This window comes from Amblyomma mixtum, chromosome 3 (assembly GCF_055824585.1).
Source record: "Amblyomma mixtum isolate Tamu chromosome 3, ASM5582458v1, whole genome shotgun sequence".
In the NCBI taxonomy this organism is placed as follows: Eukaryota; Metazoa; Arthropoda; class Arachnida; order Ixodida; family Ixodidae; genus Amblyomma; species Amblyomma mixtum.
The window spans coordinates 163371594-163398419 of NC_143014.1; the positions used below are offsets into that span (position 1 = coordinate 163371594).

The window sequence follows — 26826 nt, forward strand, 5'->3', positions numbered from 1 at the left end:
ATCGCGCGCCCCGATCGAAGCAAACAGCTAGAATAAAGTTCGGATATGTGCAGGCAGATCACCACCACAACTTCGGCTTTCGGAAATAGTACCTCTTCTCCTTTACTTTTTTCTTCCGGAAAAAGTGCTCGCTGCAGAGGACACAATTTCACCCTATATTTAAAAGTGACATTTCCGGTTCTTTTCGGCATTTCCTGTTTTTCGGGAGCTTAATCGCTGAAAGCAGGAACATCATATTTGTCTCTGTCTAGTTTAAGTTCAGTTCGTTTCGGATAATTGCAGGACATATATAAGGATGAAACATGTAGAGCCAGAAACATTAAAAGTAATTCCGTCCAAGGTGGCAGTAGCAGGAAAGCACTTTATTTCAGGCCGCCGCGGTGGCTCAGTGGCTATGGTGCTCGGCTGCAGACCCGAAAGACGCGGGTTCGATCCCGGCCGCGGCGGCTGGAATTTCTTTGGAGGAGAAATTCTAGAGGCCCGTGTACTGTGCGATGTCAGTGCACGTTAAAGAACCCCAGGTGGTCGAAATTTCCGGAGCCCTTCACTACGGCGTCTCTCATAGCCTCAGTCGCTTTGGGACGTTAAACCCCATAAACTAACTAACTAACTAACTAACTTTATTTCAGAGAACAAATCGTGTACTTAAAATGTGCTTCGCCTGCCGCACCAGGCCGAGCTGTTCCTCTTCACGAGAAGAAGCCAGCCCCGTTATGCCAGTAGAGGACTGGGGATGAGGGAGGGCGGTAGAAAGGGGACTGAACAGTGACAGGACAGTAGAAGAGACAGCGCGCAACATCGGCATAGAGTTCAGGGAAGTTGTGGCAGCGGGTAGCGGTATAAAGTCTTGGAGTATATACTACGACCAGCGCACGCCAGACTCGAATCACCGAACAGCTCAGCGGCGCCTCTCTGGCGGTCAATCTGACACCAGAGAGAGAAGCGTTTTGGCGGCGAGCAACCGGATGGGCAGGACGAGTCAGCGCGCCTGACAACCTGCGGGCTGATGGGCCAGAGCACATGCGCGCAATGCGACGAGTAGAGGAAGTGCGTTCCGTGCAACGAAGACATTTTATTGGTTGGTTTGGTTTGGTTTATTGGGGTTTAACGTCCCAAAGCAACTCAGGCTATGAGGGACGCCGTAGTGAAGGGCTCCGGAAATTTCGACCACCTGGGGTTAGAAATTTCCGGAGCCCTTCACTATGGCACTCAATGCGTATTTGAACCTTTCTGCTTCGCTGAAAACAGCTTTAGCTGCCCTTCCTATCTATATCATAGTATCTCGTTAGGGCCGCTGTTCCCGCTTCTTTTTTTTTTTTTTTCGTCTTCACTGACCGTGTTAACGCGGTCAAAGTTCAGGGGTAACAGTGGGATGTGAATCTTTTCACAGTGTCCGAACAGCGAGTGTCCACATCATCGAGGCGCAAATGTAGAGAGAGAAAGTTTGGTTGCCAGAAAAACTGTTCATAATTAGAATCGTCCATATTAACGGGCCACACCTGTATGCAAGCCCAGCGGCTTTCCAACCACCCAAAATCTCTGCATACCCTCGACAGCCGAACTGGTGTTAATTTGACTCCCCCCTCCTTTTTTTTTTTCAAGTCTATGATAGCTTTTGGCTGTACTTTATTCTACGCGTATGTATGTAGTCAGGCTGTGTCACACCCCGCTCGCATCTCAGGACTGCGCGTGTCTTGCTTTAACTACGCGATTGGAGCTCGGAAAAAGCCGGTACCGACCGGTACGGCGCTTGCGTGTCGCGCGCAGAAAGCGTGCCTCGCTCGTTCCAGCTCGACGGCGGGACAGCCGGGCCTCATCCGCGCATGATTGATGAGCAAAACATGTTTGTTGCATGCGAAACCGGCGCCGTTTCACCTTTGTTTTGTCTGCCCGCCCGCTGCACCTCCTCTCCCAATAACTCTCTCCCAACCACTGTCTCCCAGCGCAGAGAAGACTGCACAGCCGCTCGACCAGTTCCCGAAGCAAACAGAGCGCACCGACTCTCTCCGGGTAATGGAATTGCCCGGAGGGCCAGTATAACGGATTAAGGCCGGAAGTGAGACAGCCACAACGGTGAGGAAGGAGGGGACGCAAATTCCTGAACTGTGCCCATCATGTGGGAACAACTACTCCTGTGTTTCGTTCCAAACAGCGAGAGTGGCAGCCGCCTTTAGCGGGCCTGTCTGGCGTTTTTGTTTTAATTTTATACTGTAGGAGGCGGCAGTAACGCCACGGATGCTGCAGTTCAGAAGAGTTACAACTAGCCAAAAAGGACGCACGCACCACAGAGAATAGCGCATGGCAGCGGCTGGACTTAAAACTGAATTTTTTTATTGAAAACAGACTGCCAAGCAACAGTCACGCATGCATCAACCTAGGAGAAGCTAGATCTACATACGATAATTGAAAAAAAAAAAAATAGCAATTGAAAAAAAATCAAATTTTGTTTTTCAATTATCATGCGTAGATTTATCTTTTCCTGGCTTGGCGCATGCGTGGCTGTTACTCGGCTGTCTGTCTGTTGTCAATAAAAATTTCGGTTGTAAGTACAGTTATTGTCCTGCGCTATTCTCTGTCATGTGTGCGTCTTTTTTGTCTGGCTGCAACCATTTTGAACATGTATTACCAGCAGTCTCACCATCCAGCCTTGCTACGCGTCTGCTGCAGAGATGCCCCGGCCGCTCTCACCAGCACTGTGCAGCAACACACCGTCAGTCGCTGCACATGGACGCTTCGTTACACGGAAACGAGGCACGGCTTCTTGCTGGGGTGGAAGAGAAGTGCACCTTTCGGCAGCTGTCTGTACTACTTTTGTGCAGAGTTACTGTCACCCTGACTGCCACACGGAGGCCAAACGCGAGTAACTATGTAAACTGAATGTCATCCGCGTGTTACCGTCGCTAGTTTATCAGAGTTAATGAACAGGAGACGCTACTTGTACACCGCCCTCTTGACCGCTTTGGCGTTCTTATTCCACGCATTTCAAATACTATCCATTAAACAGATTTCGCAGTCTCTGCAATCTTTGAGAGATGCAGATGGGGGAGGTATATTGGAGCTGGCTTCTATAGTCTTTCTGCCCGCATTTCTTTCACTGAGCGTGTTTTCGTGAATGCAGTTCTTGATATTTTAATCGATACTTGTCTTGAATATTAAACGTTCCAGACAACCAGCCGCTTTTTGAGCGAACAACTGTGAAAAGGAAGATTCGCAGACACGTTATCGGCAGGCCGCGGCCGAGCACTCGATCACAGTGGGGCACACAGCGATCAAGGCATTTATCAAACACTTTAGATTTGTTCTCACCAAGGACAGTGAGCATTTGCCGAATTACCCTTCAAGTCTTATCTGCCCTTCCTGCTTGGACCACATGAGGTCTGCAGTATTATGTAAATAATAAAACAAAAAAATAAAGTCTACCACCGATGCACTGATGCTGCAAACAGTGAACAAGGGTTCTTAAAGATGCTAAAATCGGATGTAAATATTTCAGTCTGGTGGCCATGATGAAGTTCCATATGCAGTTCTTGTAAGTACGCTGGATAGGGAACTAAATGCTTAAATATTTTGTTTTCAAATTTCACTGCATGAAGAACACATTCCGTGGAACTGGGAAGCCGCGAGGATCAAGTCGCTGCATAAAAATAGTAAGAAAAGAATATTAACCCTTATATCCGCTTTCATATCAAAGGTTTTGTAAAATGTTCGAGCTTATACTAATGCGTAACCGTATTTCAGAACATTTAGCCAATCATATTGTACTGGGTAAATTTCATAATGGATTCGAGATAGGTTATTCTGCATGCACGCAACAAGTCGAATTTACCCACGATTTTGCTGTCATTAACTAACGGGAATCACACAGACGCCATCTTCATGGTCTTTTCAGCAGCCTTCAACAAGGCGCCCATTTCAATTGGCTCGAGATGATGACGATTATTCGATCTTAATGGCGCAATGCAGCTTGGCCAAAGATGGCTATAAAGCGTTTGGTCTGCGCGAGGCGGGGTCAGCACCCAAATTTCCCAAGCATTTCAGCCCAGAGAAGACGAATACTAGGCCAGGGGAAAGCTCGTATCCACTGAAAGCCACTGAGTAGTTTGTGGAATTCCCCTTAAATGTTTATTTTTATCCTTTCGTGTTGCTTATTGTGCTTGTCGTTGCATTTTATGTTCGGGAATTTGGCCGCTACTGCTTTTTTTCCCCCATCTTCGTGTATGGTAAGTAGCTGTGGTCCCTGCCCTGCTAAGTCCCCCTTTTCAGCAGTGCAAGAGCAACAAGCACACTAACTAACAAACCGGCAGGCAGACAAATAAACGGAAATTAATAAAAAAAAAAGTGGCCGGGTTTTAACGTAGCTAAACCAAGTAGACTTGCGAAAGGATGCATTTAGCCCGGTTGGTTCATGGTTTTGCTTTGCTGGGCAATCGAAACGAACGGCGACGATATTAGTTCGGCAGCAGTATTAGTTGATGAAGACGACGATGTGGAATGCACAACCAATAAAGAAAAAAAAAGATGTGGAATGCACAGCGCTAGAGTGTGTTGCAATTTTAACACGAGGCCTTATCGGTTAGGGCGATGGCATAGCGCTCTCTTGCAGTAGCCAGCGAAGCTGACCTATTCGTGCTGCCGTGGGTTCGAATCTCAGTCGCGCCAACAGTTATTTTATATATGGCTTGGGCAAGGTCACCCTCTAGGTCAAGCTTCACACAAACTGGGTGAGCCGGTTAGACCTCGTGTTTCAGTGCTTTTGCACTAAAACAAACACTCTACAGTCGGATACAACTCAAGAACGAAGCAGCAGATGCCCCTCAAAGGAGCCCCTCAAGCCAATGGCGTCGACCGATTTTCATGACGCCGCGGTTAGTACGATTAAGCCGTGGTTCCATACCCTTTCATCTGCACTCCCTGCGATTTCACGCCGGCAGGTCCAAGAGGATTAAGCATGACGTCATGAGAATCGGTGGACGCCATTGGCTGGAGGACCTTCTTTGAGGGATATTCGCTGCTTCGTTCTTGAGCTGTACCCGAAATAGTTAACGCATCCTTACGCCAATGTTCGATACTTCCTAACAGTTCATGTCATGCGTTCCTTTTTTCTTCGGGAATACTAACACTGTTTCATCGTTTCAAACATTCGGATGACGGGCTTTCAGCCTCCTGTACTGTAGTTTCCAGGGTTGCTTGTGGCACTATAGCTTCAGTTCACCACAAGCCGAGCTTCTCCTGCTGACGTTGGAGTCAATCTGGCTTTTTTTTTTTTTCGAAATATATAAAAAAGTGTAATACGAACGGGATTATGTACGAAGCGCGTGCGCATATACGCAGCTGACCGGCGCTGACTGCCAATTGCTTTGATTGGTCGTAATCGCCGCACATCAAGCGCTACGGCGGAACCGACGCACATGACCACGCGCGTGATACGCGCGAATACGGGCTGTTAGTCCTGACCTTCAACGGCACAAGAGAGACGACAGGAGATGTCGAGCGCACTTGTCAACCACGGCGTGCCAGAATCGGCAGACCAACTGCGTAACCGATTCGTCCTCCAGCCGCTGCGACTGCTGGCGGACTCCGGCAACGCTGGCGCTGCGTACAAGGACAACGATGTACCTGTCGCTATATAGGACTGGCGAAAAAAAAAAAGTCACAGACGTTCAATGCGATTCATGAGGCAGAGCATGCGTTAGCATTAGTGTTTCCCTAGAACTGAGCAGCCGCTGCCGTTGACGGGTTCGGACCATGTGAGTAGGTGAGCCGACGTTTGGAGACGGCTGGCTAGCACGAAAGTACCCGTCCACTAACGTATAGTGCCATCCGACTATTCAGCACGTAAAACACTCCCAGCCACCTTGAGTCAATATTAGTAAAAAGATAAAACAAAATAAAGAAGACCTTTATGCCAGCTTCCGCGCTGAGCGTATCCGTCTTTATACGAGGAGTGCTTTGCAGCTGCGTGGGAACGCTTCGAATTATTTTAGGCGAACGGCCGCGGAAGGGGCCGTGACAAACGCGGATGCCGGTTTTAGCGCACGTCATCGGAACTGTTTGCTTTAACTCTCAGGAGCACAAGTGTAGCGCCGGAACAGCGCCGAAGCTTGTCCCGCGCGCGTAACGCCCGCAAACAGCCGGGCGGCGTTGTTTTGTTGTTCCAAAACAACCCAAACGTCAGTTTCGGGCTGGGAGACGGACACAGGCCACATGGCCCCCAAGTTGTTTTCGCGCAGCGCAGGCTGGGAAATTGAACACGACGCCCCGCGCTCGAGCGGAATGGCGCTGGCAGATAGGGGCGACCCGCGCTGTCGGCAGCGCGCCAGATCTTGGCGCGGTTCCTGCAGCGACTTGCGGCCGCGCAGAAAGGCGGGCCACCGGGAGGACTACAATTGAGTTTCGGGTCACCCAGCCTGCCGTGCGCCCATACCATCAGGAAGCGAGAGACTCGCGGCGTTTAAAGCGCAAAATGTACATCGCCCGCCGCCACGTTCCTCTAGCGTATGGTACGTAGCGGGAGGGTTTTTAAAATGACAGGGACGGGGTGGGGAGACGGGGGGGTCAATAAAGGTGCAGCGTTCGAGCATCGTTGACGAACGCCAAAGCGCTGTATACGCAAAGTGTTCTCTGAAGAGCAACCTTCGGGATAACTGCAATGTCATGCCTTCAACGGGACCACGTATCCTACCAGTGCGATGCAGCTGTCGATATTGTTGCAATAAGCGCCCCACACTGCTTTATTTTACCCCGATCCCTTCGAACCGTCACCAGCCTTCTCTTGCCGTTTTATGCCAGTCCTCCGGTACTTTCACTGTTAAGGCACCACTCGCTCGACGTACGCACCGAGCCCCTCCTGGAAAAACATTTGTCAGCGATATTTTTTTTCCTTCCCTTTCATTTGCTACTTTGTAGCTTCTGAATATGGAATCAGGGCCGTTGGCTAGCGAGCAACGACGTTTGCTGGCTCCGGTATCAAAGCCAGTGCTGACCAATGGCAACAAACCGACAACAGAATTGTTTCAAAACACGGCCTCTGATCACGCCAGTCAATATGGACATCTAGAAAAATATTTTGGTACCTCTGCTTCCCCTCCCTCGTCATCCTAACCCCTGCGGTGAAATCATGGAGGAAAGAAAACTCAGGAGACAGCGTTACGTCACTCAGAGTGCCTGCGCAAGCTGAACCCCTTTGAAGCCATTTGTTTCCTCTGTCTGTCTGGGCACGCCAAAATCGGCCACACGTGCGTGTCACGGGCCATCAGGTGGGGCCAACCTTCTGTCTTCTATTTTTGGTGTCTGGGCTTCAGAATTCTCAGGTGACATTTTCTCCCGATTCTTTTTTTTCCTCGATGTGTAAAACGGTTACGGTGATAGATACATGGCTCGCCGCCCCTCTCCCGCCTCCCTAATTTTCGCACCAGATTCCAGGCCCATGTCAATCGTACGATGACAGACGACACACTCCAGAATGCCCATTGAGCCTCGTCGCACCCGAAACCACCACGCCTCGTATCAAAGGGGATGCTCTTGGCATTCATGCATCCATACCCCGACCCACGCGTCTCATTCCGGTGTCAGTGGTCGCTTCGCACCAACGGCTCACTTCTCAATATGTTTCCTTTGTTTTTTCAATTCTTCAAACCATTGAGTCCTAGCGTTTGACGCTACCATTATCGTCTTCGTTTGGGACACTCGCGTTCAACTGGCTCGCTTATTACTGTGCCCCAGAGGCGCAGTGGTTACAATAAGAAGCTAACCTGGTTAAAGGTGCCCTGCTCCCCTTCCCTGCCGGATTATCGACCGTGCATAAACGGCACACACAGTTGTATCCTACGCAGTTCTTCGCACATACAACGCTGTACGTGTGTGTGCTTGAACTTCTGCCTTTTAGGAACTTTTTTGAGCAGATTAGCTTAAAAAAAACACACACCCCAGCACCCGCCGTGCTACTGAGGGAAGTTTGCAAAGTGCTGGCGTCCGATTGCGCTGCCCGAGAGTCCCAGCCTTGCTCAAGAGCACTGATGGCCGCACGCACGCCGTCAGAGTGTGCCACCGACGCCCCACGCAGCCCCAGCTTTGAGCGTATCGGAACTTTCCGCGGTATCCGATAGCATCGATGGAGGAGGAAGATCGATCTGGAAGGGGCAGCGGCGAGCGGGTCGCGCCGGCTGCGCGCCAACGCCTGCGCGTGCCCTTGACATTGAGACGTGTTCGTGGTCCGCGTGACCAGCGGGGAAGGAAGGAATCGAGCGCCCCCGGCCGCGCACAACTTTCACTGCAGGCGCGGCAGTGTTGCTGTTTGCGAGCCGACTGACCGCGCCGCGAACCGGTACGACCGGTCCGCTCGACACGCGCTGCACTGCGCTCGCCGCCGGCTCATCCGCACCCGTTGCGATGACGCGCGCAGCGACACGGGCCCATCGCTGGATGCCTGCCGCCGCCAACAGGCTCAATGGAGATCAATGAATAACGGCCCTAGAGCCGCTCGCGTCTAACCGAGGCTGAGTTGAGAGACGAGCGCGCGTCTGACCTCGCAGCTGGCGTGTGCTGGCAACGGTGGATGGTTGAACTGGGGGTGTACAGGGCCATTGCAGTGAGGATGTTATTGCGCAAAGCCGCATTTCTTGAAGGATCGCTGCAGTCCAGGCTTCGCAGAAAACCTCCCGAAGATGTGGATCGGCTTCGGGGAAGCCAACAAAATTACCAAGCGACCAATCAAAGATGCGGTGAAATTCAGCGTCAGCAGATGGCTTAACTCAGCCTCCTTGCAATGTTATGATGAAGGAGGCCGTTAAGTATACAACCACCACGGGAATTGACAGCCTCTTTGGAGAGACTGTAGCCGACCAAATTCGCGAATCCAAACGGGTTGACGTTGAACCGACGCTCGAACTCCCGAGTGTCACTAACGTGGTTCGCCTGTCTCTTGCGTCTGGCGCCTCATCTCTTCGGGATCCTTTCGCAGATGACGCTTTTGCTCTTCTTCACGGGCGCACTTCTGCGTGTCTTCACGTAGCCGTCGCTGTTGTCGCATTCGCGGCTGCATCTGCGAAGTTTTATTTCCTCTCGAGTACTGCTTCGGTATATAGCGAGGAACTGAGCGACAGCGCACCCTCCTGTTTTTTCTTTCTATCGCTCCTCCCGTTATTTCCGCCTTCCTGTCCTCTACCTGTCCTTTTACTCACGCTATAGTCTCAGCTCAGGGGCTTCAGATTTCGATGGCAGATGCCGCGGCTAGCAACGCATTTTCCTACTATCGTAATTTTATTAATAAAGCGATACTAATAGTAATAATAATCCACGAGTCATGCGCCACGTTGCTGCGCCTCCCCTACTACGCCGCATGCTGCGGCCACGCGATCGCGGACGGATGTGCACTGCGCGAAACTCAGAAACGAGCCGCTTGCTGCTGGCGCTGCAAATGGTCTGTTTATAGCACTGGGATAATCAGTGACTGAGATATATATCCCCGGCGAAGGCAACAAGTTGGCCTCGGCCGGTACAGTACGACGATTCCTCTCCTTTTGATAGCAGGGACGAAATGGATCAATTGAAGTAATGACGGAAGGGAAAATAGTAGCGATGTAATATAATTCTAATTGAGTCGTATCACCCCGCCGTGTTCTCTACACGGTCAGCATGTCATATACGCTACTGGTCAAACGACTCGCCCCCTTACACACTGCGAGATCTCGGCAGTAATGATGGTGGCTAATGTGTGACATTGAAAACACAGGGGGCCGAGAGAGGACACCGAAGCAACGCCTAAAATGGAGCACTTCTAGCAAAGAAGGGGTGATTTTGCGGCACGCCGGCTCGCTGGAACCTCCGGGCTCCATTGGTACAGCATGTTGGTGTCCCTTCGGGTGGGATAAGGACTTAATTTTGGTCAGAAAAAAATTACACAAAGCGTGCGAGGATACAAAGGTAAGATTCATGGTAAGAATCGAAGATCGAAAACGCCTTTTCTCTCTCGGTATCGTTACAGGACGTCGGCCAATCAGTGGGACGCGGCAGAAGTGATGCATTGGCTGTACGCCGTCAGAGCAGTGTTCCAATATGCGACGCCCTTGTTGCCTTTTGTCGCTTCACGGAATCACGAAATGGGCTGCCGGCGCTCAAATGCTTCTCACTTCAGTGAGGCAGTCGATGCAGGAACGATGCTCTGTGAGGGGCGACGCCGCTCGAGTCAGCTCGATGACAAGTGCGTGCTGCTCTCGGCCGAACACGGCTGCTGGACGGACGCTATGGACTCCCTCGTCGTCCGAGTATTTTGTCCACTTGAAGGACCTTCCTACCTTTCATCCTTTCTTTTTAGCCACTGCTACCCGGCGTCACTCCTTGCGGGGACCATATGCGCTCAGCAGGGAGTATTCATTCCCGAATTCGCGACGCAGGTCGCTTTTGTGTGCTGGCGGCTTCAGTGCTTACGCAGGGGGCGTCGTGAGCCGAAAGCAGGGTCATGGTTATCTATAGGTCTCCAATGATTTCAGAAAGTGCTCAATAGAACAATCCCATGTGTTAAAACCGAGCGCAAACAAGGTCAGTTGTGCAATACGTCGACAAATATTGCTGCAAGATACCACCTTACAGCGCAGTCGCTCGCCTGCATACAAGAATGTGTTGCGAAATAAACAAACAAAAGTTTAAAAACTGAATAAACGGCAAAATTCAAAGTGCATTATGATAACAGCGAGAAACACCCGCTTACTATAATCGACGCAATTCAAGAACGAAACGGCAAATGCCCATGGCCCTCCGACGAATAGCGCCAGCCGATTCTCATGACATTGTGGTCAATCCCCGTGAACCTTCTCGCGTGACATCGCAGAGGGTGGCAGATGAAAGGGGATGAGCCACGGCTTATTAGGATTGACCACGGTGTCATGAAAATTGCCCGGTGGCAGTGGCTGGGGTGTCCCCTTTGAGGGGCATCTGCCGCTTAGTTCGCGAGTTGTATCCAACTGTAGAGCCATCAAAACGAATTGCTGTAGGCTAGTTGGTACTTCATGCTTGCACTAAAAAAGCGCGGCAACGAACGCGGGCAACGGGGAGACATCACAGAGCGCTGTGGTATCCATTACCGCGCTTTGTGTTGTCTCCCTCTTGTCCGTGTTCGCTGTTGCGCTGTGTGAATGTAAGCATACAGGCACTATCAATGCGGGTCCCGGATAAATACCTTTCTCTTACACAAGAACTTCAGCACTCCGTTGACTCTGTACATGCGTCCTTTTTAAACGATGCGTGTAGCCAGATCTGGAAATCACGCATGCGAAACTGATATTGTGTTGGTCGCGGAACGACACGGCGAACGTTCCGCTGCGGCGCAGTCAAACCATGTACAAATGAAAGTGTTTTAAACAGACGCAGCTGCCGTGGTGGCTCAGTGGTCATGGTGCTCAGCTGCTGAGCCGAAAGACGCGGGTTCGATCCCGGCCGCGGCTGTCGCATTTCGATAAAGCGAAATGCGATTTCAGTGCACGCTGAAGAACTCCAGATGGTCGAAATTATTCGGAGCCCTCCACTGCTGCGTCCCTCACAGACTTAGTCGCTTTGGGACGTTAATCCCCACAAATCTAACCATAAATTAAACTAAAATCGCGCAACCCCAATAGTCTAGGCGTCAAGTTAAGCAATTGGCGGAAGTTAATCAAGACAAGCATCCTTTTTCACTCTTAAAAATTACATGGTTGGGAGGCAGTAATAAAGGGCTAAACCATCAACATTCACTGTGATATCACATTTCTACATCGAAAACATAGAAATGTAGCTGCTTGTCACTAACGGTGTCTATAACTGTGCTGGCAATCCGCTACGGTGTAAGTCCTTTCGGTGAAGCCATGGACGATTGAAATAAGCCGAAGCGAGTTTCCGCGTGAAACCCCATTGTTTTCATTCCGTTGCTTTTCACAAGACCTGAGCTGTTGTCAACGTTTCCAGTCAGCTTAAACGCAACATTAGATTGTTTCGGTGTTTCCGGAGGACTTATACAATCGATGTAATATTGTTGATGCGAAACGAAATAACGCGGAGCGGAAGCTTGAACCGGAGGATGTCCGAGGCAGCCACGCATGGGCTTAATGTAAAAAAAAAGGAATAAAAATCCCATCCCAAGTTTATTGCGTGCCAGCCAACACGTCCGCTCATTCCGGATCATATCTACTTCCGGTTGGCTGCACAGCAGCGCGAGTGCCGCCTTCGTTACAGCGGCCCCCGGAAAGTGACGGCCGCGTGATGTTTCCATTGTGCGTTCCGTAGCAAGGAGTAGCGGAGCCAAAAACTCTAAGACACCGACTTCCTCGACGTGAAGCAGTCGGCGAAGCCCACCTCGTTTCTGGGCTTCTCATGACGGACGGGATTTTTGCTTTGGCGATTTAGTCCGATCAAAATTCGTTTCTGAGGAGCATCATGCAGAACCGTCGCAGAAAACGTCACCAAGTGCCGCCATGAACAAACTTTGAATGCAAGAAAAAAAATTAAAATGCGGAGGTGAAGAGAGTCCGGGGTACATTCACCTATCTAAACGCGTAAACAGTGAGCTCTTGTATATTTCGCTGTTCTGGCCGGAATTATAACGCAGGATGACGTGTTCTTTATTCCTTGGTCTCAACGCCTTCCATGTTCTATCTTTGCCGAAAGTAACCAGACAGCAGGGTGGACCAAAAGGCCTAGAAAAATGAAGACAAGGGTTCTCCTTACCTTACACATATTTAGAGCTTAAGGGGTGCCACAAGTGCTCCACTGCATGGTTAAGAAACAAACTCCGCTGCCCGGTTACTCTTGGCAAAGACGGTATGCCTGATCAGTGCGCATGGTTCAACGTGACGCTATAGAGTTTCAGCCTACGGAACGTCGAATACTTCCTTGTGGCGCTGTCCATCGGGTGGAAATAAGGAACCGAGGATGCAGTGAATGAATGAGCCTGAGGGCACATTAGGTGTCAGAACAGCGAGACGTGAAAGACGAGTGCATCGACTTAACAGCCTCTTGGCAGGGACAGTACATGCACGAAAGCCATCATTTTTGCAGTGGGCTCTACCCCGCGATGATGATTGCGCCAGGGTGCCAATGTGGACTGAAGTGCCAGTGTGTGGAATGCTAGTGCCAGCGTGGATCGAATTGTTGTTCCAGTGTGTATACTAAGGAATGCCGCCTTGGCTTTGCGAGTGTGTATTCCGCGCTCTTCAGGTGGTCAGCATGTTCGAGCAAATGCAGTAGCCATCACGTGTCTCATGGTCACAACTTCCCTTCTTTCTATTACTGCGCCATCGCTTCCAGAATCTGAGCTTGTCTCTGCTTGAAGTTGGACCGTAGATGTGAGTGCCGAAAACCCCCGGACCGCAAGCAATTTACTTTAAAGTGCCAGCGCGTGTCCGGGCTGGTCAGGTGGTTAGAATTGAAAGCTGGGCTAGTTGGCATACGTGCTTTCTTCGCGCTTGAGAAAGTAGGGTCAGGCGCACGTGGCTGCATGTTGCGTGCTCGCGGTCAAGCGAGGAAGAGGTTTTCCTCGTCTCGAGGTGAGGGCCAGTGTGCAATGCCTGACGAAACCGTTCTCGGCCGTCGAACCGCGAGACATTTAAGGTTCACCTTGATAACATCCTTGGGATATGCGTGCGTGCTGTAGTCGAATTGGCTGTTTTCTCATTAGCACCACGGCCATGGCGCGCGGAAACTCTTCGTTCTTTGGCCATTAAGTCAGTGCCTTGCGACAGCGAGCAGAAGGCCGGTACCTGCCGCTAAAGGCGTAATGACTCGTCGCGTGCTAACGGGTCACACCTAAGGCGGGGGCTTAGGGACAGTTGCAAAGTCACGCAAGCTTTTCGGCCGATGTTTCCTGCGTAGAAGCTTTTTATGGGCGCCTCAAGTAGCTTCTCCTAAGCACGAGCATGCACAGGACACCCTGTTTACGCAAGCGAGAGCAGTTCAGAACCGACTGCCATTTTATTTCACGTTCAGGAGAGGTGCGAACCGAACAGCTCTTTTTTTTTTTTTTTTCGAAGCTTCTCATGTAAGAGTTTTCGTATGCAAAACTGGGTTTGGGCACCCTAACGCGCAAGTAAAGCGAAACAAAATTATGACCAGAAGTTTCGTGGCACCTTGAGAAATTTCGTGGGATCACGCGATGCGATTCCGCGTAGCGCGGTGCGGATTCAAGAGCTCCATAACGCATAACGCAGCAGCGAGAAAGCGAGAAGTGAAGCCCTCATTTGATTTTTATGCTCTCTTCGCGGTGTGTTTAGTAAAGCGAGCAGCAAACTCGCCGTGAAGGCAAGAGGAGAATTCGTCCGCTGTAACAAACCACTTCTAAGGAGGAATCCCTCGATCAAGCCATACAGAAGCGTTCCAAGCAACATCAGAGGCTTTGAATAATTCGGCAGCGAGCTTCAGAACAAAAGATACAGGCGTTCAAAATCGAAGCCAAGGTAGCAACTGTTAACACGGGAGCGCATAAGCGTGATGAACGAACTGGAAGACGTTCTATATGACTCAATTGCTCGCATGTTCCAGCAACTGAATGCGCCGGAATGCGTGATACAAAACACGCAAAGACATTGCGAGAGACCTTACTCAGACCGATTCGCAGCTAAATGGATAACGTTTTAGCATCGCGGAAGTTGCATTGCTTCGTGAAGCGAGCTCGGCCAATGTACGGAGCACGATTCGGCTTTGAAATTTTCTCACTCGGTCCGTTGAAAAGATTAGATAGTTTCTTCGGTTTATAAGCAAACTCTCCGGCGGCCCGTGCTAGCACGTGCTATATGTAAGGCATTAGAAAAGTTTGATCACGGAAGCATGCTCCGTGATATTATGGCCGGGACTGTACGCTACCTAATATTGAGAGCAATGTTATCCTAATGCTAAGCAGCGCGTAGTTTGCGAATTTTATTGTTTTCATATTTACAATATTTTTTTAAGGCTGACCCTTTCAAGAAACCATTTAGAAATTTCGATCGCATTTTTGTTTTTGCCCAATTTGAGCTATCTCCAGGTATTATGCCTTCACATTTACGCATTCACCGCGAAACCTCGGCAAAATTTCGCATGTCTGAGCAATCGAAACCTCCGAGTAGAGGGGCGATGGAAACAAATGCGAACAAAGCTGAGCATAGGCGCTCCGCCGTTTGCATTTATTTTCATTACGCTTTTACTTCGGTGATGGCGAAAAGGTGCTAGAGTCGTCCATGATACATTCTAGGACGACTCGAACGTCTTTTTCTTACCATCCAGGTAAAAACGCGATAAAGAGAAATTCGAACAGCGGAGCCCGTAGGCACCGCGTTGTTCGCGTTTCTTTCCATCGCGATAGTACAAGCATTGTGCATGCATAAAAAAAGCGTTCCGTTGAAGCTTGTAAAAATATTCGATATTTAGAATTTTTTTTCTCTTCACGTTACGCAGAAAAAGTAGGGGTGTGCGAAGGGTACTTTTTTGAAACCGAATCGAGTACGAATAATCTAGCTTTGTGTCCGAATCGAATGCGAATCGAATAGTGAAAGAACAGAACCGAATCAAACACGAAACGAATATTTGCATTATTATGCGCTACATCCTCAAATATCCGTGCAATACAAATATTCGTGCGCCCCGCCGCGGTGGCTCAGTGGTTACGGCGCTCGGCTGCTGACCCGAAAGACGCGGGTTCGATCCTGGCTGCGGTGGCTGAATTTCGATGAAGGCAAAATTCTAGAGGCCCGTGTACTGTGCGATGTCAGTGCACGTTAAAGAACCCCAGGTGGTCGAAATTTCCGGAGGCCTTCACTACGGCGTCTCTCATAGCCTAAGTCGCTTTGGGACGTTAAAGCCCAATAAACCAAACCAATAAATCAAATATTCGTGCGAAATAGCGAAGCGCTAGCGGCGGCGCTATATAGCTCACGGAGTTAAATATGTAGCTGTCAGAAGAAACAGCATTGATTTTCGCCAGAGGCCACGCAACTGGAAGCCAATTAACTGATAGAAACGACGACATCGTTTTGGTATCTGTGACAAGGCAGGCAACCGAAGAAGATGGGGAAGATGCGAATTTATACGAGCACATCAGGAGCGCGCCTTCCTCGGGGAGATAAGAACAAAAAAAAAAAATGATGAGGAAGCACGCACTTTCGGCCACCGAAGTTTATGGGATGGGTGTGCGCGGGAAAAAAAAAAATATTCCGATGCATTGACGCAAGTCAGTCTCTTGAAAAGGCTGAACACGTGTGGGAACGAGCATGCTCCACCAGCTGGTAGCATTTTCAGAAGACTTGGCCACGAGGCAACGCAACAGTATGTTTTTTTTTATTTCCCAGAACGCGCATGCCGTAAACTTTTACGGCCGATGGTATGTTAACTGTACTCGTGCGAATTTTTTCGGTCCACAAACGAACTCTAGAAGTACGTTCATTTTGGGCGAAAGAGCAAAAACAAAAGTAAACATAACTCGTCGAAATCGAAGCTAGGCCATCTGATAGGTCGTCGCTGCATATCAAAACAGCGAGAGGCTGAACAGCGCGCCTGCGCTGCGGGTATGACATGGAAAGAACCAGACCACTGCTGTTAAAGACTAGGGGATGTTCCCTGGACTTCCTAGAAAGGAGAGCATTAGGAGCTCTCTTAAAGAGGCTTAGTTTGTCAGCACCTCTATTGGCAGCCCTCATCAAAATGTGCGCGTGTTATTTTTCTCATTAGCAATGACTTCCAGCGACTATTTCCAGCGTTCTCTGCTCGCTTGTATTGAGCTCCCGCTCTTGCGAGCCACCCTTGCGCAAGCCCGTCTTCTATGCTTTTGTTTCACGCTAACTCGCATAATTTTCCTTCATTATTCTTTCTGTTTTTCTTCTGGGTAGCCATGCCTTTCTGGGACCGAATCGCCCTTCTACTCAACCACATTGATCTTGCTCCTGCAACAAGGTCACTCTGCCGCGCTGCAGCCGTGACGTCGGGAGAAACGGAGAGCGGTTTCTTTTTCTTTTTTTTCGCTGCGCAGCGAAGACAAGTGCGCAACGACGAAGTGGAGCGCCGCAGGAAACAGCGGAGGTGGTGGCGAAAGACGAGGCCTGTTTGGAGAGACGCTCGCTCTGCAGTCTTTCCAGCTCTGTTTGCTTTCCACCTCTTCGACCTCTGCTTTTATTCTTCCTGCTTCCTTTTCATCGGCGGCCCGGTTTTTCCTCAAAGAGAATTTGAACCTGCCTCTGCCTCGACAGGCTCTGTGCCCTTCGCGAGACACGAAGCGAGATCATTTATTCATGTCACTTGCATTAATTCCCGGCCGTGCGTGAGAAAGGAAGACTGAGGGAGAACAGCCCAGGAAAAAGAGGGAAGCGGACAAAAACGAGAGGATAAAGTTCTATTGCCTTTGGTGCCCCAAGGCTGCTGCCGGGCCTGCCGGAGGACAAATGCTGGTGGCGTGTCTGCGGCGAAAAGCGGATGGGGAATGTCCCAGGTACTAGACAGTCAGAGCGACGTACGCAACACAACAGTTAAGGCAACAAGGAAACGAGGTGCTCAATACCATATGCTACAGGCAATCAGAATGGAAAGTGGCTTTAAAAAAAAAGGCAAGTGTTACAGTGATCCGGATATCCCGCCGGCTTCATGTGGTTGTTTTCCCTTCTGCTTTCTAATCCGTTATCTTTAAGCGATAAAATAATTGTACTATTAAATTCCCATTGATCAACACCACAAATAAGAAATAGAAACATCCCCTACATGTTCCTTAGTTTCGGTGGCTGCATGTTGGCTTGCTTCACACGCCCGCACGCACGCCCGCCCGCCCGCACGTACGCACGCACGCACACACGCGCGTGCGTGCATGCAAATATGTATATAATATATAAAAGCGCACACACGCTATTTGCGTATTTTTTTCAAGCCCACTGTCGTGATGCGACCCGGCACGTGTTTTCTTTCTGGGAAGTTCTCGACAGAGTTCGCACAGGCTTCTTTTTTTTTTTTTTGTCGAACCACATTTGGAATAAAACTCGTTTCCTTATTGTGGCGTGATTCAGTACAGCAACTAGCAGACGAACAGGGGAAGAAGGTTGGTAGGGCCGTGAAGGGACGAAGAATTAGAACGAGGACGGGAGGACTACAGATGAAGAGTTTTTCAAAATGAGCCAAATTCACCTAAACTAAAACAGGAAAACGACAAAATTTGTTATCCGCATAAACTGTAGCGCTAACCAAGCTGTTACATGACATCCTTTACATGTTAGGGCAGCTCTACAGCACTATGTAATAAAAAATTATGCGAATAATTTGGTCAATATCAGCATGTAAACTTTCGATTTGACTGTTTTCGATGTGAAACAGCGGATATGACCCAGTTCTGTTCCGAAGATTATTTCTACAGTTCTTTTTAAGCTCTCTTTAAGAAAATAACGCGTGAAAATGGTTATGTTGTGAATCCATCAGAAAAAGAATTACAACATTTATTGTGCGCAATCAGGAGCGCTACTGCGCTTTAAAACAAACAAGTAAATGCGACTAGCAAACTTCTGTCGCAAGCACTGATATAACAGCCTTATCGATTGCTGCAGACTTCGGCAGCGAAAATTAAACTAGCTATAATGTACGGGATCTGGAATATATCTAACTTCACTGTGACATTCTAAATTAATGAGTAGTGGTGAAACGGTAGAGGCGTACAGGAGGCGAAACGACAGGACAATGGCTAGTATTAGTAATTCCTGTCTTCATCTGCTGTTTCGCTTGTAATAATGAATAGAGAAAACCACGGCCAACTATCTCGGCCACGCGCTTTCCTGTTCACTGCAGCAGAGGCGCATCCTTGCTTCATCGGTGACGGGGGTGATGACCCCATTGTTATCGTGATTTGCTGGGTTCAGGTCTTGCGCGCCGATCTCTTCATACCTTTTGCAGTCGATGACAAAGTAGCGCTGGGGAAGGAATAAATTAAACCACGCTCGAAACAGTGCGACATAAGAGGTTCAAGTTTACAAAGAGGGCCCACACGAGTGGATTCCCATTACGAGAATATCCGGCGGCATGTGCTAGTGTGTTCGTATGTTGGTGTGTGTGTACTCTCAGATGGTACAGAAAATCCCACCGATGGGAAGGAAAAAGTTGGAGGGGACACTTCAGGTCCGCCTTAATGATATGACGCTATAGCACAGTGGGTTAATTCCCATATATGCCGAAGGTTATTCTCTATTTTACATTCATACATCAATGGAGGTCCTCATACCCCTCCTGGCGCAGTGGTTCAGCGTTTAAGCGATTCGCCACTGCCCTGCGATGGCTGGTGCTCCCAGCGGTGGACCTTGTGCCGGCCAGGTTGCTCTTCCCGAGCGACCAATTATTAACTGCCACCTGCCACGGTGGGCAGTTTTCTCACTATCTGGTGGGCAGGGTGCGATTAAGTCGCAAGGCCACGTGACCTAGGTGGCTTACCTGCATCGTAGGTTGCTCTCCGGGCACCACTTGCCAGAGCAATGCTCGCGATTTTTCGCTCACAACGCCGACGCCGACAACGCCGGATTTCCTGGAGAACAGGGCCTTTAACGTTACCGCGTTAGTAGGCCGACGTCATCAAGTCCACCGAGATGTGAGACAGTTACTGCACCAATTCTTTGCCTCAAAAACCAATTTTGATATCAAAATTATGGCGCGACCGTTCGTCGCACACCGTTGCGGGTGGTGTCATGCGATTTCTCGTTGCATAAAGCATACGTCTCTTAGTCAGGTTGGAGGCTAGCTCGCAGAAGGTATTCGAAACGAGTGTCCACGTGTTTCACTCGGACCTTAGTGGATTCAGCGTTCGTGGAATCAGCGTTACGAGGCGCGTCTTCGTTTCCCTTCTCAGTGAGCAACCTGCGTCGAGGTAGAACGCTCACGATGACATACTAACGCTTTTCGCCTTTTCACAGCACGTAAGCAGTCCTAAGTGATTCTGTCAATTTTTGTTTATCTGTACATCAGCAGGACCTGTTTGATTTTTGAATGGATTTGCGCGCAGGTTTTCTAGACATTACCGGGAACCTTTAGTACTCACAGCTTTTTAAAAAGTAAGATCTATGCATGAGCTTTCCATTACAGCGAAATTTGTCTTAGTTTTGGTTTCTGCATTTGGCTCATTTCGAAAAAATCTGATGTTCTATGCGCGAAAAAAAGAAGCAAAGGCAACAGCTGACACCAGTTCGCAGTTTTGAGCAAGTTCTGGAACGAACGTACGTTCTCTCAACTGCACAGCGAAAAGGATCTTCTTGACGACGTAAATGAAAAGATGTCGGGGCAATGAAATGAGACATATGGAATCATGATTTGCATTGAAAAGCAAGCTGATACGCGACACAAAGGAAGCGGGCCAATGCACGCTAACGTCCGTGTTTTTATTGATGCCCCCAAATATTAATGGTGTTCCTGGAATGAGGGCCCACCGAACCCTCGATTTATTCTGTTCATGAAATGTTTTCCACGCACGGACGGACGGACGGACGGACGGACGGACGGACGCACGCACGCACGCGCACGCGCACGCGCGCGCGCGCACACACACACACACACACACACACACACACACACACACACACACACACACACACACACACACACACACACACACACACACACACACACACACACACACACACACACACACACACACACACACACACACACACACACCAAAATAGTATCTCAGTCTGCGCAGGCACTATTTTCACACTCTTCTGTGCCAGATCTGCATTTATGCTCCGTTTTTTACGCGAAAAATTAAAGTGATGACGAGTAATCTGTAAAGGGTGTTTTTTGGGTGAGGCGCTTTTCAGGACGGCCTGTCTACTAGATCTATGCGTCTCAGTAATCATTATATACAGGTCGTTTCATGCACTTCATTTTGGTTAAAGCAAGAAAAATGGCAATTAGTTGGTACGCCAGCTAGTTTGTATGACCCAGTTTGCTGGGGTCATACCAACTAGCTGGCGCAAACGACGGCAAACTAGGAAAGAATACGGTGTACTGCATGAGCCTACGGCACCAACAAAACACACGAAGCAATTATTGTTGTGCTTCAGCAGGAGGAATATTTCTTTTTATCGTTCGGCTATAAATGTCCAACGATCACCAACAACTTAGTAGAGCATCCGTAAGGGTAAACACGGTTTTAATGCGAACGTTGAAAAGTGCCGAAGGAAATATAACGGCTGGGAGCAGAACAATGCCAGTTTCCTTTGCATTGATTTGTTGTGGTAAGCAAACGACGAGCAAAACGTACCGAAGAACGCATGGCACACACTTGGTGATGAGGAGCTGAATGCGATTAAACTGGCCAAAACTGGCGAGCTGCCGGCGCCCTCGCGCGCGCGTTCTTCGAACAACATAGCCGAGGCGCGGGTAATTTGAATCGGGTAGGTTTTCATATTGGCTCCGAACGAACAGCTTAATTAATTCTGCTGTACTCCTTTTCAAATTTGCCGTTCTGGACAAAACCATGTTGCCGCTGGGCTGTTGCAGAAGCGTTCTTAATTTATGTATTTATTTAGTTTTTAGAATTACTTTAGCTCAAGCAGTAGCGGCTTTTCAGCAAATAAAAAAGAAAGCTCAGGCAAGCGTAAATAATGTTAAATGACATTAACATAACGCACAAAAAGAAGCATAGATTACACTTCGACATCGCTAAAGTTTATAAAAATAATTTTAATAAGGGAGTAATTACTCACTGACGTCCAACTAAGCGCAGCCAAACAGCTGGAAAGGAAAACTATACAGCCTCCTCAGAAATTCCGTAGTTAAAGAAAAAATCGTCCTGATGCGGGGCTCGAACCCGGGACCTCCGCTTCACCGTAACAGTCGCTCTACCAATTGAGATAACCGGGACGGCAAGCTTATGGTAGCGCCAGAGTGAATTCGCCCTGGCCCTACCATGAGCTTGCCGTCCCGGTTAGCTCAATTGGTAGAGCGACTGTTCCGGTGAAGCGGTGGTCCCGGGTTCGAGCCCCGCACCAGGACGAATTTTTCTTTAACTACGAAGTTTCTGAGGAGGCTGTATAGCTTTCCTTTGTAGCCGTTTGGCTGCGCTTTGGTGGACGTCAATGAGTAATTATACCCTTATTACAAATCTACTACACCTTAGGGGATTCCCCTAAACGTTTGACCAAAATAATTTTCTGATGCTGCCATGAATTCATTTGATTCCAGTATACCAATGGGAAGTGAACTCCTCTCGGTCACCGCTCTAAGGAAAAAAACCGGACTTGTAAGCGTTTGTTCTGGAGAAAATTGGGACAAGCAAATATTCATCACTGTATAGTGTTCTTCTCGTAGTAGGCTCACATAAGGCAGCGGGTAACGTCGTATTATTTTTTCCATACAGAGTAGTGTGTAGTAGTACAAGGCGACTAATTTTCTTGCATATTTCTGATGTCTGTATTCCGTTTTGTAACATAAACGAAAAATGGGAATCTTTCCCGGCATATTTTCCGTATCTCACTGTTCTTCTTTAGACTCGTTCCAGTTCTAAAGTGTCCTTTTTAGTATGCGAGTTCCAGACTTCCGAATTCAGATCTCAGAATGGCATCGCAAGCTAATATTTTCGTTCTTACAGGCGCGTGTTTTGAGCTTTCTTTTTATAAACCACAATTTCCTTGACGCCACTGAACAAATATCCGTGATGTGTGTTGACCTTGTGAGCGTATTGTTAGGAGTAACGCCAAAATATTTGTATTCTCAACATCCAATCCACGATAGTTTCATTTTAAATCAGGTAAGTAAATCTGCTGGAAGGTTGGTGGTACACAAGACGAGTAATTAAAAGTCATGTTTCCAACCGCAGTAAAAGCGCGCCACTGGCAAAAAAAAAACTTAACCGTTCTCGCGTTGCTATATCAGATAACTTTGCGCAGAGATCTGCCTTTATTTCCGATATTTTGCACGAGTCGGGACATCCGGGTCTGGAAATATCCAATTCAAGGCACATCTTCACGACGTGTTCATCTACCAAGTGATTTTTTTTTAAAAATCTATACAGACTTTCATTTTAAGAATCTTGAGAGATACATGGGTGTTATCTGTGCAAGTGGATTATTCTGCAAGGCAGACATTATGTACAGTCACGGACAAAAGTTTGAGGGATGCGGATTTGCTGGGAAAAAAAATTATTTCTGCACAGCCTCCCACGATAATTTTTTTTTCCGTGAATCCGCATCCGTGTACAGTCTTGGCGTGACTGTACATTATAGAGTTCAGTTAAAAGACAAGTTATTCAGAAATAAGTAATAAACTTAATAATTCTTTATTTTAGAAGAACAGATCACGAGCTAGTTGGTTTTCCATCACACGAAAACAGCGCAAACTTCACTAAGGACGCAGAAAGGGGAGACGAGACACAGGCGCTGACTAACAACTCAGCGCCTGTGTCTCGTCTCCCCTTTCTGCGTCCTTAGTGAAGTTTGCGCTGTTTTCGTGTGCTTTATTTTAGGGTGAAGGATTATATTGCGAAATTGAAGGCCGGCAACATCGATGACCAGCCCAGTTTTTAAATTTTCTGAATCGGCAGTAAGGTTCGATATATCGAGCGTCAGAAATGCGCTTTTGAAAGCGCATTGGGTTGCGTTTCCCGCGTTGTACCTGATAAAAATGGGCTTCGCTCGATACTTTAGCGCAGGAAATACAGACGCAGTTCGGGTATTTCATGATGTAGAAGATGTTAACGTGATTTTGGCGACGATACGACGCGCAGCGATGTAATTTTATAAATGAGCAACGCGGGAAAGCATCGGCCTCGCATTCGGGAGGTACTGGGTTCGATCCCCTGCAGTGCCGCCGCGTACCCATCGGTTTTCTATTGAGTACAAGATTTTCCTCGGCCTGGTGCTCTTCTGGGATGAAGTGCTTGGGAAAAGGGTGTTCCGCCAATCCCCTGGTTCGACCGCATGGGTTCGGGTCGAACTACAGTGTGAAGGAACGAACGGACAAAAATCAGCGGACAAAGAGAGGTGCAAAAATTGCTGTTGAATGCATTCCTGTACTAATATCGTCTAGTTGTGCCTAAGCCCCCTCTGTCTTGCGTCTCAGCCTATAATAACCGACCAATTAAAAGTGTCTTTTCACATCGAGGTATTACTATTCCATTCCAAAGTATCACTGTCTTAAGTGCATAAACAATAATTTCTGCTGGAAGCAAGCTGGTATATAAAAGTCGCCCACAACTACAAATAAACGCTTACATATTTGCAAACATATATTAAGCAATACTAACATTAAGGAAACATCGAAATAGCACTGAAACAAACATTCGTATTAGGAAGTACGGAATATTTTTCTCGTTCCTATTGACCATACATACCTGGAAAAAGTAAACAAAATAGAGAGCTTATTAACGTTTTAATGTAATAAAAAAGAGGGCTAAAAAGCTAAAGCAAGCTTCTCAAATTTTTTTTCATTCAATTTTTCAATTTTTGAAATTCAGTCCTTGTACAAACTAAAATACAAGCCCATGTGGATAGTGCACAGTGGAACTAGTGACGATTACTCTTTTTAACGCGCAATGTCCAGGAATGGAAGCAGTAAATGAAATATGGTCTCCATTATACATTTTATTTGTTCAATTAAAATAACGCAACACTTTATTGGTGCTCTAAAATGGTCAGCTAGTGAAGGTCTTTAACGGAAATTAAAAAAAATATATGGACGATAATTTCTTTTAAATGCATGATAAAGTTGACCCATTCTCCGCAATTCTCGAATTCTGGAAGATTTCAGAACGCAACTATAAATAAACGTTAGCCTTCTGGCACTACGAATTTTTCCTGATGAAGTAGAAAGGACCGATGAGTACTCAGGAAAAGGCTCATCTTCGTGTTAGTACTCCATGTTCTCCCTTTAATTGTGTTGAAAACAGGCCTTTCTGGAACGCATAACTCCTTCAACAATATCTGCGATTTTTGGGGTGCGAAATCCCAAGAGTAACGAAAAGAAACCTTTTTGCACTGCTTCAATGAGAAAGGTATGCAAATTACTCAGAAAAATTCTGGCACTAAAAATTTTGTTTCATTCTGCACTGATCCAAACTTGCGATATTGCGAAGTCACCGCTGCGGTGGCCTAATCATTGCTGCATCCGCCTCGGATGCGGGAGGTGCGGGATTCAATCCCCGGTGCCGCTGGGTACCCACCGGTTACTAACCGGCACAAGTCTTCCTGTGTCCTTGCACTCAGCTTCTCTGCGGTGAAATTGTTGGAAAACGGGTTTCTGGCCGCACCTTGTGTAAAAAAAAAATACCTCGTGCCATGGCGATCTTCGGCAGCAAAGCTGCCCTTGAGCCATTGAAATGCACCATCACTATCATCAATATTGAGAAATCGTAAAAGCGACTTTTTACACCTCTTGTGCGAGAAAACTACGATGCTTATTGCGAAACTAAGGTCGATTCCTTTGTGCCGAAACATTTGCCCGTCAGATGTGACAATTTCCCTGAAAACCAAAAATGGCCATCAGGCCACGATTGCCGTCGTTATCTCAGCACACCCATAAATACGTTTTTTGAGGCATGACGTGATTTTAGCCCGCATTTTGGGCTTACTCAGGCGAACATCAGCCGAACCATCAGAAGTGTGTGGAGCAGAACCTGAACATGATGCCAAACTTATCCGAAAAATTTCGAGCTTTCTCCGAATGGGAGGCAGCAAAAAAGAAACTTGCCAGAACGATAGTGCCGATGGGGATTGGAATGCGCGCTGGCGTGAACAGAGCAGCTTCGTTTTACGATGCCTAAACCACTTGGCCATACCCCTGCAGCAGTTTTTTAATGCGAAAGCAATACTATTCTCACTACGAGAAAAGCCGGCGGCGTGTGTGCGTGTGTGCGCGCGCGCGCGTGTGTGTTTGTTTGTGTGTGCGTGTGCGTGCGTGCGCTTGCGCGCGCGCGCGCGCGCGTGTGTGTGTGTGTGTGTGTGTGTGTGTGCGTGTGTGCGTGCGTGCGTGCGTGCGTGCTTGCGTGTGTGTGCACTCGCAGATGGTAGAGAAAATCCCAGTGATGGCAATAAAATTGGAGGACGGTTGAGCTTCGCCTTTAAGAGTGTGATGCGACAGGGAGTCCACGGAACGCCACCGCCCGTTCGGCGCGACGTCTTGCCTGCTGGTCAAATCACTCGGAGTCTCCATAGGAGGCCTTTCAAAACAGCACATACGCCGCCCGAAAAGATCACGAACGGGCTGCAGTGACGCTGCTCCCTGAATTGGCCGTTGTGCGTCTCCATTATGATTTTGGAGGAAAGGAAAGGCGTAGCAACTGTCCCACATATCGGTGGACACCTCAACTACGCAGTGAGGGAAAGGAGGAAGTTTGTAGTGGAAGAGAAAAGACAGAGAGAGAGGCCGTAATGGAGGTATGCGTCTCCGTTGGCGTCGCATTCGTTGACCACAATAGCACACAGACGCGTACGTCACAGGCGCTCGGGCGGTACGGGTTCCAGGACATCGCAATGGTTGACACCCGCACAAAACATGAGGCACACAGGTCCGGTCACCTCTGCTTGCCCGAGCCCGAAAAGGTCGGAAGGGTTGCACCCACGCTGCCGCTCGCAGGGGCGAAGCCATAGTGTTATCACCGGCCTACGTCTTCAAAATTTTCGTCTGCCGGTCCTCCAAATTCAAATCAACAACCCCTGTGTGATGTCAGTGCACGTTCACAATGTTCACAATGCACGTTCACAATGCACGTTGCATGTCAGTGCACGTGATGTCAGTGCCCAGGTCGCCGAAATTACCGAAGCCTTCCACTGCGGCGTCCCTCATAGCCTGAGTCGCTTTGGAACGTAGAACTCCATAAACCCAAACCGAATGCGGTCATAACAGTACAGTACCTCAACGCAAGCTATTCGCACTTACCTTCAC

General features: G+C 48.4%; 1 long non-coding RNA gene across 1 annotated transcript in view; it reads left to right on the top strand.

The window, feature by feature from the left end:
- The first annotated feature begins 1968 nt into the window (after window positions 1–1968).
- The window catches only part of LOC149352582 (uncharacterized), a 34596-nt gene continuing 9738 nt past the window's right edge, over window positions 1969–26826 (top strand). The window contains exon 1 of the long non-coding RNA XR_016289538.1: window positions 1969–2073. This is a non-coding gene — a long non-coding RNA (uncharacterized LOC149352582). The remainder of the gene's footprint in view (window positions 2074–26826) is intronic.